The following is a 12,936-nucleotide window of genomic DNA, read 5'->3' as shown; positions in this document are numbered from 1 at the left end:
CAGATTTGGCAAAAAACTGGTCAGTTTTATCTCTGTCACCTTTAATTAATGCATAATAAACCGTTATTAATGATTTATAAAGTGTTTATAGAGAATTAATAATTATCTATAAACTATTTATTATCCATCTATAAGGGGAGCCTTATTGTAAAGTGGTACCGTTTTATCTTTAGTTACTTTTGCTACTTTCACCTTGCCTTTAGATACTATTACAGCTACTGCTTTTAGCTTTCAGCTGTAGCTTTAGCTGTCAACATTATTTGAACATGGCAACAGCTATGTTTTAGCTTGCGTTTTGACAACAAACTGGTTGATCCACAATGAGAAGGGGCTAGTTTTAAGTCAGACTGAGGAAGTGTTTTGGATAAAAGACGAAACATTTCAACAAGTCTAATTTTTTTAAATTCATCCAGAGGATCTGAATTAACGTCGTTTGATTTTTCTGCCTGGATTATTGAGCAGCATCAGGACAGCACTTTGATACCGTTACCTGTAGTTATGGTTTTATAGTTAGAACCAGGGGTTTTATTACATTTTTCACCCCGGGCCATCACTATTATTTTACCGGAGCAACGCATTCTGTGTCAGTGAGCTACATCGGTAACAGTAGAAATTAAAAGTCAAGGACTCAGGGCTAAAGATAAGGTGACCAGATTTCTGAAATTGAATCTGGGGACATTTCCAGCTCGGAGACAAAAAGAATTAAGCAAATAAATAAAGTGCTATGTGTTGTCATCACTGTACGTTCTCATACAATGATGAAATTGGTTTTTTGCATTTAACCCATCGCACCTGAGGTACACCCAGCTGGATAGTGGGCAGGTATGTAAGCTGCCTGGGGAGCAGGTGGGGATTAGGTGTCCTGCTCAGAGACACCAAGGCATGTGGGCATGTCAGGGAGTTGAACCTGTGACTGTCCAGTCCCAATGCAGCTGCCCTACCTCTATCCCATCAAATGTTATCAAGATGAAAGTGGGACAGTTGTGGTTTCATTGATTTTTACACATTTATTCATGTTTAAACAATAAAATCAATCATAGCAGCAGGATTGTGCCTCTCCACACTGTTGTTCCTAAGAGTAATAAATGAATAAAGTAATAGTAGTAGTATTTGAGTACTAAAAATGGGGATCCATGATTCTATGCAACAATACAAAACAAATTTAAAGTTTACAGATGATTTAATATTTGGTTTATTTACAGAATGACTTTAATGGCTGGACGTCCGGCCCCGGAGCTGCTGGCTCTCAGAGACTGTGGCCCCTGAGCAGTTTGGTGTCTAGTAATGCAAGTGAGCGTGCACACGTTGCGCATGATCCAGAACATGTATGTACCGGTACTTACACAGGTGTGTATAAGTACACAGTGTACGATGATGTGTAAGTGTATTGTGTGCACGTTAGAAGGCGAGTCAGGAAGTCTGGAAACGTGATCTCATCTCAGGTTCCGAGGGGCCTCGTCTGTCTGAAGAGCCGTCACTCATTTCATCTTGTCAATCAAATCTGCCTCCACAAAGTGCACTGAACCTCACGCTTCTATCCTCTCAACTCGAACCCCCATACCATCTCACCCAGTGTAACTCCACTCGCACACTGGTTCCTCACTCAACACGTTAATCAAATCACTTCATCGGTTCATCACTGGAACGTTAGTTGTAAATATCACACCACATGTGACAGATAAACTTGAACAGTAACTGAAGAGCAAAAATCTGAAGAGCAGGGTCACAAAAGCAGAGAAGTAAAACGGAAAGAACTGTGGTAATCCTTTAGAAACCTTTGAGAATTTTTGAAACAGATTTAATGAACAGCGTCAGAAAGGCTACACAACCTCAACACGATGAAGTAGAAATCAAAGAATAGTCCATGTTTATTAACAGCACTGACAAACGTTACTAATGTTCTCAAGAACATTATAAATATTCACAGCTTCTGTGTAGAACTCTGCATTAAGGCAGATCATGTCATCGCTGTTGTAAACGAGTCCCCGAGGCTCAACGGGACTAACCCGTCTAAATAAAGGTTGAATGAATGTTTCCTCTTTACTCCTGATCTCCCAGTCACTCCCAGTTTCCCAATGTCCTCAATCTTCCCGCATGTTTTTCAGGAGAACGTATTTTCTTCAGGAAGGCTCTGTCTTTGGTTAGCATCTCCATGAACTCCTGGCATGGAAGGTTGATGTTTGTCCTCATGGTCTTGATGGTAGGAACAGTGAACCTGGTTCTGGTATCTGTCCATATCAACCGAGGATGCCAAATGCACATCCCTCCATGTTTCTATGTCCCGCCTGGACAAAAAGAGATCTACAGAATGAGCAGATGCTCACTCCACCTGCACACAGTTTCCTGTCCGACCGTAGTCAGAGGGTTCGAGTGGACCATCACACATCCATGACCCTCATCTTCAACACGGGAGCCCCCCAGGGCTGTGTGCTGAGCCCCCTGCTCTACACATGACTGCACCTCTGCTCACCACAGCAACACCACAGTCAAATTTGTGGAGGGGGGGATGAGTCCGCCTACAGGGATGAGGTGGAACAACTGACTGCTTGGTGCAGTGGGAGCAATCTGCTCCTCAACACCACAAAGACTAAGGGGCTGATCATCACCTCCAGGAAAAAGAACATGGCTGTCCCACCCCTGATTATAAGTGGAGACAGTGTGAACAGTACTGTTTCCTGGAGTCCATGTTGACCTGGAGCGTGAAAACCTCTGAGCTGCTGAAAAACGCCCAGAGACTTCCTGAGATGTTCAGGAGCAACATCACCCAGAGACTGCTGGTGTCCTTCTACTGATGCTCCACAGAGAGCATCTGGTTTTTCACCAGTCCAGCCAGCTCGCCAGTTTTGCTGGTCAGCGAGTTAACAACAGTGCCCATGATCACCGAGGGTTCGTACCTCCACCGCTTCTCCAACTTCTCAGCTCTGCAGCCTCGGTGCGTCCTCCTCGCTTCTTCTGGCGTCGAGTGAAAACTGCGCTCTCGTCCCTTCGATCGGAGGGCCAGTTTAATTTTTATTATCTGTTTAAAATGAGCAGAACATCATGAAGATAAAAACAAACATTGTTTTTCAACCAGGAGTAAAAAAAAATACATGCTTTATTTAAAATAAAAAATAAAACTGTATTGGGACTGCCGGTTCTAAAACCAGCGTCCTCAACATTAAGGAGAAGGTTCTCAGGAGGTTATATGTACAATTTTAATTTTTATAAAAATACTTGGAGAGGGAAAGCTTCAATGAGGTAACGGAGCTTGTAAACTAAATAAAACTAAAGTGGTCGTGCATCAGAAAGTGAGTTTTAACACCCACATTGTTCTTGTCAAATAAAAAATAACCACAAACCAGAACTCCTGACATTCTGTTCTGCTTGTTGGTTTGGTGCCCCCCTCCTGAGTTGTGCCCCCTCGTTTAAACATTTCTGGAGGTGCCCCTGGCTGCCTGAGTGATTTCTGCTGGACAAAGACATCATTTTGTCCTTCTTAGGCTCCAACCATTGTCCATAAAACGTCCCACGTCCTCTTGGAGGCCATGCAGGAGGGAGGAGGACAAAGTGACGGTGAAGATGGAGTAAAGTAAAAATCCACATTCTTCTGCAGCAGTTACAGGATCAACCTGCAGCATCTGGTGTCTGAGCAGATCAGAAGACAATCGAGACGAGCACAGAGCGGAACGTAAAGATCAACAGAGGGTCCTGCTGGATCCTGGAGGGGGGGCGGCTGCAGCTGGTGGACATCCTGTTGGACTTTAATCACGTGGAGACCACTCGAGCAGACACGGCTCTCCTCACTCGTCTGCAGCGCCACACTTTCCCTGAAACGTTAGTTTTAAAATACGCGAGGAGGAAAAGCTGCGATTAACGAACTAATAATGAATGTTTATCAACGACCTGACTGAAAAATGTTGGATTTTATACCTGGATTATTGAACATGGACTTTGTTGTTTGTTAACGAACATTTGGATGAAAACGAGGTTTGAAAGGCTTCGTTGTTCTTGAATTAATTAATTTTTATGACTTGGAACATAATTAAAATAAAGAGTAATACAGATGAAGACATTATTAGTTCCTGTACTCTGTACAAATATTGAAATAGTGCAGGAAAAGAGTTAAAAATAAAGAGAAGTTAAAAACAAGTTTTACTCAAACAAATGAACGTTTGTTTAACAAAAAAACACTCATCACAAAAACTACAAACATTCACTTTTCAATTCCCTCAGCGATGACGGACATCAGTGCAATGTTTGTTTACTTGATCTAGTTTTGTTTGTTTCTCTTCTTTGCTAACAACAAACAGTTGTTTGTGTGTTTTCAGTGTCTGTTAGCAAAATATCTCATGAACCTCTGGGCGTATTCACTGCAGGGACGACTACAGCTGAGGAACCTCTGGTTCCAAAATGTCACAGACACTTCCAGATGTTCAGCTGATGTTTGGTGTGGTAGTAGCTGAGAGTCCTCCCTAAAATAAACTCCGAGCGTTGCCAAAGAGTTACAGCTCGGTCCCTTTTCTTCTTAGGATGATCTCAGTCTGAACCTCTGGCCTGGAAGGCGTCTTCTGATCCGTTCTCAGCTTCTTTTCAACCGAACGGTGAGAATTCGTGTTTTTTTGTTTCCTTCAGCTCCTCGCTGGAATTCAACGTTCACATGTTTAGATTGTTGCACCGGACTTCTTCTCCCCACCTCCTCCAACAGTTACACAACCCGCAGCTCTATGGGTTCTGGTTCTAGGTTTCCCAGCCGGAGGTTCTGGCTCACAGTCGTTCAGGGGTCCGGTCCAGCTCGGGGCCGGGTGGAGCCTGCGGGGGTTTTCCAGACTGAAGGAGGCTGCAGCTCCTGCTGCTCTGAGGTGAGGAGCTCCAGATAAATCTGTGCGTTGTTCTTTGAACCTGCCTGAAATATTTAACTGCGTTTAAACTCCATAACAAGAGAAGTCACACTTTCATTAAAGGAAAGTGTAGAATAATGTTCAAACTTTATATTTGACTGAACTACTCCATTAAAAACTAAACTTTGGATTGAATCTGAAATATTTTAAAACCTGAACTCCTCGGTTTTTTCATTTTACTTCAAAAATTTAGCAGGACTTAAATTACATCAAAGAGAAATTGTGTTTAAAAAAGGATCAGCTGAGATTTATTTTAAGACAAACAGCTGTTCAGTCTGTCCTTTTAAAGGGACATTTCAGACTTTTTTTAAAGCGCTGTTGTTCTGTCCATGTTGTGAGCGTGATGATTAAACTTTTGTTGCGTGGCTGCTTCTCGGTGTAAAATAGTCCCCATCAAAATTTGTGTTGCCATGTCACAATCCAAGATGGCCACCACCATATATAAAAGCGTAAATGTAAACTGACCACTCCAATCGTTTAAGGAAGCTATCCTTAATTTTTTTATTGCCTAAAAGTGTGAAAAGTGTAGTTTCCTTAAATGGTTGGGGAGGCTGATGATTAATCAATAGTGGCCTCGGCCACCACTGGCCACCCCCCAGCTCCACCACTGCACCTGCTGGTGGATAAAACTGGATCCATCCCTCCGCGCTGCCTCGTACAAGCAAGAAAGTAAAATGTAACTAGAGAAATTGCATTTAATGTGAAAATGTGTGAATGCTTGTTGCAGAATAATTTGCTGAGAAGCAGCTGAAATTAGCTAAAACAACATGCTGAAATGCAACTGAAATGGAAGAACAGCCTAAATGAGCAGAATAAATCAGAAAGAACGTTTGCTGATATAGGTTTAAAAAGAAGAAATGAGCAGAAAAATAAAAAGTAGCTGAAAGACAAAGAAGCTTAAACTCCCAGAAGGAAGCAGAAAGAGCTGAAAAAAGCTAAAAAATGTGGAATTAGCTGGAAAAGCTAAATTTAGCATAAAAACAGCTAAATAGAAGCTGAAATAGCAAAAATAGTTGAAACTAGCACAATTAAGCTGAAAGTGGCATAACAAGCTGAAATGAGCAGAAAGAAGTTAATTAGGTAGGAAGAAAGAAAGTAGCAGAAATTACCATGAAACGTGAATTTATCTGAAAACAGCTAAAAATAGCTAGAAAATTATTTTTAAAAAGTTAGCTGAAAAGGAAGAACAAGCTTAAATTAGCAGAAGAAAGTAGAAGGAACAACTTTGCTCAATTAGGCTGAATGTAGCAAAAATTAACACAAAAAAGTGGAAATTATCTGAAAAAAGCTGAAATTGGCTAAAATACAGCTGAATAGTAGCTACTATTACTGAAAAAAAAGTGGGATTGGCTGAAAAGGGTAAAATCAGCATAAAAACAGTTAAATAATAGCTGAAATAGCAGAAAAAGCTGAAACATGCACAAATAAGCTGAAAAGGACATTAATTAGCAGAAAGAAGTTAGAAGAAGCACAGAATGGTGTAGTTAGCAGAACGAATCTGAAAACAGCTGAAATTAGCTGAAAGTAGCTTAATAAAACTTAATTTGCAGAAGGATGTTGAAAGCAGCTGAAGCAGAACAAAAAGTGAAAGGAGCAGTAAAAGGTTGTAAACAGATCTAAAGATCTGAAGGAGGTCAAATGAGCTCAATTCATTTTCTATGAGGAAAAAAATTACAGAAAATTCTAAATATTTCAAACAGCTAAAGTTGCACCAATACCAGATGTCACAGCAGGATTGTCCTGAAAGAGCCGAATGTTTTGATTCATGATTTGTTAAAACAGATGAAAACTGCGGGACAAAAAAGATGCTGAAAAACGTACAGAAGAAAAATGGATCACAACAGTGTGGATGCTTTTTGAACGTTCACACGATAAGAAATACGTCTGTCCTTCTCCACAGTGTAACTCCTCCCACTTGAATATGTTGCATCAAAAACATTTAGGTTTACTTTCATTCTGTGTCCAGTCCAGAGAAACACTCATCTCTAAAACTACAAACCTCGAGCTAATCAACCTTCGCCAACACAACAATGACTCGAACTCAGTCGGTTGTACTAATACTGATCTGAAACGTGGCGTGGTAGTAGCTGAGAGTCATCCTTAACACATACTCTGAGTGCTAACAGATCACGTTAGAGATGGAAAAGGCAACGTCCAGCTTTACTAACACCAGTGGCCATCATTTCAAGATATTCTGACCAAACCGTCCTTCACATGTGCTTGTAGGTTCAGTGATGTCGTCCGTTCATCTTTGGCTCAGTGGCGTTCTAGTGTTTTGCTCACTGGCCCCGCCCACTGTGGCATTCTCTTACGGTGCAAACCCCGCCTCCTGTAAGGAGATGATTCCTGGACATATCCGGGCTCACCCTATGGACCCGGGGCACAGCTACGTCATGGTTCACTCTTCGGCCTCGTCCTACCTGCCCAGACAGCTGATAACAGGTGAGTCAGACGTGGTCACCTGGATCCAGGTGTGACTGCTGGTGAACTTACCTGTCTCCTTCCTGTCTCCATCCACCGTTCTTATCTCCAGTTACAGTCCGAAGTTCTCGAGACTTCATGGGTTTCTTGCTCCAGGCTCGCAGCGTCAACGGTAAAGGACGCAGGTACCGCAGAGGTGCGGGGATCAGGTCTCGGAGGCTGGATCCTCTGCTGATGGGGGGCTCCTGGATCCTGACCCCCCCAGGGACCCACACCCTGCGCTGCCTGTCAGAGGGCGACACCATCACCCACTCCGACAAGCAGCTGAAGAGGAACCTGTCGTTTGTATGGAGAGCCCCGGATGTTCCGATGGGAGACGTCCGGTTCATGTAGGTGTAGTGAACTAGATGACCTCAAATCTACCAGATGGACAGAGACTGTTATTTTCATTGATTTGAATAAGTCTGAGCCATCTGATGAACTTTCTTTCTTGAATTAATCAAGCAGAAAAGACAATCCTCTATAATCATTACTGTCTTACAAATGTTTTGATAATCAAATTGTATTAGTTTCACTCAATGCTTTACAGGTTGAAAAGAACTACTCATTTTTATTTTACATAAACAGTAAGTAATGATTCTTATTCCTCATTCAGAGAAGAAATCACCTGAATATGCATTTCTTGATTTTCTGTCTGAAATGAGTCAAGTCGTAAGTGTGTGAAAGTTGAAGCTTCGGTCAACTAAATGTTTACTGAAGAAGAAATGTCATGTTTAAACTTTTTCAGAAGATTACTAAGAGTTGGCTCCACGAAGTCTGCTTTTTGCAATAATCTCTCTGTCAGTTGTTAAACAAATTTCATTCTCTGACCTCGACTTTTGATAACACCTTACGTCAAAACCACTCCTCTTTCTGGTCCATCCACGAATCAGAAAGCTCTGAAGTAAACTCGGAAGTAAACTCATTTAAAATGTGACACGTACCCACGTGACTCACTACATAGGACCATCAGCACCTAAAGTTCAGGTTCTGTGGGAAGGTTATGAACAGGTAATATCTTACCTGTTGTAGACAGTTCATCAATCAGTTTCATGGTGGCCATCTTGAATTAATATTTAGGCTGTTTTAAGATGGCAGCAATCCACTTTGTTCTTTGCTACATTTGAACTAGCCGTTAGCTATCTGGTCCAACTTCAATTCTGTTTCTCCAAACTGAGGTTGTTCAAAAGTTGTTTACTACAGGGAAGATATTAATTGTTCACAGCCTTTCAATGGAACCCCACTTCAGAAGATCCAAACTGTTGGATGGCTAAAAGTAAAGCAAAAATAAACAATACACAATGTTTGTTTTCTATGTTCCAGCATTACAGTGGTGCAGTCTTACTTCATTTACTGGGCTGGTGTAGAGTCTGCAGTGGTGCATGATGGGAGTCGTAGTGTTTGGAACAGTGGTAAAGTCCTGGCGGTGGATGGAGTAAGCACAGTTCATACACTTCAGGAAGAAAGAGTCACTGTCCTTCCAGGTACGAAACATTTCTTATTGTAAAGTGCAACAGTAAAAACTAATTATATTATAATTGGTATTATTTCTCTATTTTCTTACTGCTTTGTAGCTCTAAATGTCAACAGCTCATCCACAAACCAAGCCGACTGGACACGCACAACTACTACAACCGTAAAACAGCCAATAACAACAAACGGCGGATTTCAGACACTCAAGCTTCTGAAAACACAAGCAGAAGTTAATCAAACAGCTTTGAGACTGAAAAGCTCCATGACTCTGACAGATCATGCAGAAGGAACAACAAACACCTTGACTTCAGGAACCCTTCAGAGCAACACTCAAACAAATCCTGAATCCCTCTCAGGTTTGTCTACAAAAGCAACCTTTGATCCTGTTTTTCATCCCAAGGACTCAAGGAGCTCCAGTTCTTTGACATCTTCCGTCAGCTCAGCTGACTCTAGAAAGATGGACACCACAACAGTGGTTCAAATCCCAACCAGTCCTCTTGCCCTGTCTAACTCTCCTCTTCCCTTCTTCCCTCAAAAGGGTATAGGGACACAGAGGAAAGATCCAGAGATCAAACCCCAGGAACCAAAACTGGAAACTACTACATATGTACTATTGTTTAGTCAATCTTCCCACATTTCAAATACCCTATCCGACAGTCAAAAAGGGTTGATTCAAGAAGAAATGGGCACAGAAACAAGTACAGTCAAAACAAAAACAGGTTTATTGTCCCCAACATCTTCATACAAACCAAATCCACTATCCCACACTAAAACAAGTTGGATCACTTTTCTTACATCTTCCCCAAAATCTCTAAACACAATACCAATGTCAGCTCTTCCATCCAAACCCCCAACTCTTAAGTCCTTTCAAGATACGCTCATTACTCAAGCCACCCGCCTTTCCCTCAAATCTCTGCCTAGAACAAGTCCATCAGGACCTACAAGTATCACCAAGCCATCTAGCTCACCTCAAAATACCATGTCCTTAAGTAGGTTTTCTCGATCTCCGTCTCTTGGCAGTTTTTACCAAACCTTGTCAGAAACTACCCAGTCTCAGTCCCAAACGAGTATAGCCAAAGCAGAAACTGGTTTATTGTCCCAAACTTCTTCAACCAAACAAAATCTCCCATTCCAAACTCCAAACAGTCACATTTATTTGCTTTCCAAGACATTGACCCCCAAGACTCAAACATCATCAAAGTCAGTTTTTCCATTCAAATCTCCCACTCTTAAGCCCTTTCAAGTTCCGCCCAATACGCAGACCGATGGTCTGCCTGGAACAAGTCCATCTGGGCTCAAAAGTATCCCACAGCAATTCAGCTCACCCCAAACAACTAAATCACATAGTAGTCCACCTCAACATCAGTCTAGTAGCAGCTTTCACCAAGTCCAGTTAGCCACTGTCCTCACTCAAAGTCAACCCAGCCTTCCTCAAAGAGACCAGTCCCAATCTGAGGTACCAGAAGAGACTTTCAGGACTTCTTCCCAACCACAGTCCCAAACAGTTTTCCTAACAGGATGGACGTTATCTCCTCGACCCATCAAGCATCAATTCTTCACATTGGAAAAAGACCTTAGGTCCCAAGCGAACATGAAAACCACAAGCACAGTCCTAGATTTGGTTCCTTCAAGCACTTCTTTACCTTCTGTTTTAACTTTAAGCCACCTTGGCTCTTCTTCATCCTCTGATATGTTAGATAGCTTGTCTAGTGTTTACCCTAGTGAACATTCATCCTTCAGGTCAATAATCCCTATCCATGTCTCTTTATCCTCCTCAAAGAACCAACCTAGAACTATTCCAGCCTTGTCCACTCTTGTCTCTACACCTTCTAGTTTACCTTCAGTCCATCATTCCTCTACAACCAGTCAACCATCCTTCCTGACATATTCCTCCATTCGGCCATCAAACTCCTACAACAACTCATCAAACTCTTCCTTCTTTTCTTCAGTTCCTGTATCCTCTTCTTCACCTTCCTTTAACTCATCCAAGCGTATCACAAGTTCTTATTTTTCATCATCTTCTTTTTCCACAGCGTCCCAAAGATTAATCTCCTCATCTTCATCACCACAAAACCCAACCTCTTTTGTTTCTTCCCCTACTTCACCTTCACCCTCTATCTCATTTATCCCACCATCATCCCTGTTGAGACCGAGTTCATCTCCTGTCTCAACCATCGTCACCCTTCATTCAGAATCTTCGTCATCTCCTCATTATTTTCTACAGTCCTTATCGCCCTCCAAGAAAACCACCGTAGGTGGGATGTCGGTAAGCCATACCCACCTAACATCTTCTAATCCTGAGCCAAACCTCAGATCAGTTGTTCAACCAAACCCCAAACCTTTTCTAAACCACAACCTCAATAACGACCAAGAGGCTAAACCAAATGTTCCAAACATCAACACCAAGCCCAAGAGACCATCAGACCCTTCCAAAACTCCAGACAAGGAAGGGAAATACCCAGACATTATCCCCAGACACAGTTCCTGGGAGCTGGGCATGTTGTTGGGCTGTTCGGCTGGTCTGGGCATGGTTCTGGTGGTTGGGGTGAGATACGTATACCGTCAGGCCTGCGGCAGGCGGACTGAGGTGACTCTGAAAGACAGGGAGCGGGAGTACGGGAGAGGGTTGATTCAAGTCCAGGAGTGTGGAGATTTGGTCCGAGTTCGGAAGATCAGAGAGAACAGTTTTGTGCTTCTGACGGAGTACGATGTTCTGGCACCACCTGGAAACTAAAATACAAGATCCCAAAGACCGTGAGAGAACTTGCACTCTTTCAGAAGCTGAGTCCGGACTGACTTGTTTAGAATAAACATAATAATTAATTAAGTTAAAAAAAGCTGAACAGAAGCTAAAACAGCAAAAACATAACTAAAAACTACAAGTGGCAAGAATGTTGTTAAAGGCTTTTAACTTTTCAAAACCACAAATAAATGCAAAGATTAACTAAATATAAGCTAGCAGCTAAAACTGGCAAAACAGTAGTTAAAGGCTACAATTAGCACAATTAAATTTCAGACGTTTTCAAAGAAATTAAAGAGATCTCAATGTATGTCTATGGATTTTTATGTAAATAAAATTAAACTACTATAAAAGTTACCGAACAAATACCAAAAGTCATGGTACTTTATCCCTGATCAAGCCGAAGGTTTTGATGTATAGTTTATATAAAAGTGATAAACTGAATGCTGAGTCGGCATCCACACCATTCGACGAAATGTTTCCTAACATGGAGTTTATGGAGGTTTGTGTATTTTTACTGTAGGTCCGGATAATTTGTACATCGTTATTTATTTATTAGGCTCGTTTCTTTTAACCTGAACACATTTTACACTCAAACATATACCAAGTCCTCAACGTCTCTCATGGACATCGTATTGTCCCCCATCACGGAACAAAGAGGGAGGATTAGAAATACCCTCTGTCTGTCCGTCCATTCTTCTGCGCATGTTGTGAGCATGTTAATTTAAAAATAAAAGAGGTACCGACTTCCATGTCGGTGTGTAGCTGCATCTAGGCGTAAGAAAGGTCCCTACAGAAAACTGGGTTGCCAGGTCAAAAAAATCCAGTCCAGAAAAACACTCATCTCAAAAACTACAGACGTTTACCGTTCAAATCCGTCAGGGACGGGGACATCGACGTCCTGCTTGTTTACATTAATGATTTGACTCAACCCAAGTTTGAGTGTGGGGTTACGATAGTAAGTGTAAAAACAGTTACTGTATTTTTCGGACTATGAGGCGCATCAAGCGTTACCATGGCGACGTATTTAGCTAACAAAGACGTCATATTCCCCCATAGGAAATGAATGGGAGAACACTCACGCTAACTGCTGGCGTCACGTCACATGACTTACAGTGTAGATGTCCCTGAAGAAAACAGAAACCCACTGTTGGATTTGTTTGAAACTCACAGAAAGGAATGTATTTCTAGAACTCATTAACGTTTGGAGCCATTCGGATTCAAGATGGCTGCCACAGCTACCTCAACAAACACAAAATTGACTATAACCCAGTCATTCTTTGAGATATTGAGCTGAAATTAAGTACAGTTGTAGCTGAGAGCGAGCGGTTATACATTCCTACTGAAAATCAAAAATCCAAGATGGCCGCCTTAGCTAAAAGAGAA

Source organism: Nematolebias whitei, chromosome 1 (genome assembly GCF_014905685.2).
Source record: "Nematolebias whitei isolate Nwh7 chromosome 1, NemWhi1, whole genome shotgun sequence".
In the NCBI taxonomy this organism is placed as follows: domain Eukaryota; kingdom Metazoa; phylum Chordata; class Actinopteri; order Cyprinodontiformes; family Rivulidae; genus Nematolebias; species Nematolebias whitei.
The sequence above is the reverse complement of the archived record's forward strand: the minus strand, read 5'-3'. Positions refer to the sequence as shown.